We start from the raw sequence: 901 nt of genomic DNA on the forward strand, positions 1-901 counted from the left end.
TTCGCTCAATTTTCATATTGCCCTTTAATTATATAGGATATAATTTTTTAATGCCTCAGTATATTCCGGAAATATATTTCTGAAAAGTTTGTGTGAATATAATATTTGTCATTGTCTGTTTTTCCACATCTGTTCTCCTCCCTAGACTGAATTCATCAGGGGAGGTACTCATTCATGTTTATATTTCCAGCTCCGTGAACAGTGGCTAAGATAGATGTGCTTAATAAAGACTTATTATCTGTGCTGAATTGTATTATATTTTAATTCTCAAAGTAGTTTATATTTTTATTTTTAAAATTAATATCTAATTTACATAAAATAAAAAGCACAACCTTAAGTGTTTATTGTGATAACTTTTGTTAATTTTACATATCTATGTCACCTCAAACAAGACATAGAACACTTCTATCACCCCTGAAAATTCTCATGTGCCATTTTTCCTCTCCTTCCACTCTCATGCAATAACTTTTTAAAAAAAATATATTTTATTGATTTTTTACAGAGAGGAAGGGAGAGGGATAGAGAGTGAGAAACATCAATGGGAGATAATCATCAATCAGCTGCCTCCTGCACAATTCCTACTGGGTATGTGCCCGCAACCAAGGTACTACATGTCCTCCGGAATCGAACCTGGGACCTCTCAGTCTACAGGCCGATGCTCTATCCACTGAGCCAAACCGATTAGGGCACAATAACTTTTTTTATTTCTGTCATCATACAATAGTCTTACCTGTTATTGAACTTCAAATAAATGGAATAACTGTATGCTAAATACTTACGTGTTTGACCTTTTTTTTTTTTTTTGCTTAATATACATTACTGAGAAACATATTATTGCCACTTGGATCAGTAGTTCATTCCTTTTTATTGCTATACTAGAGGCCCAGTGCATGAATTCATG

The sequence above is a fragment of the Myotis brandtii genome, unplaced genomic scaffold (genome assembly GCF_000412655.1).
Source record: "Myotis brandtii unplaced genomic scaffold, ASM41265v1 scaffold257, whole genome shotgun sequence".
Lineage (NCBI taxonomy): Eukaryota > Metazoa > Chordata > Mammalia > Chiroptera > Vespertilionidae > Myotis > Myotis brandtii.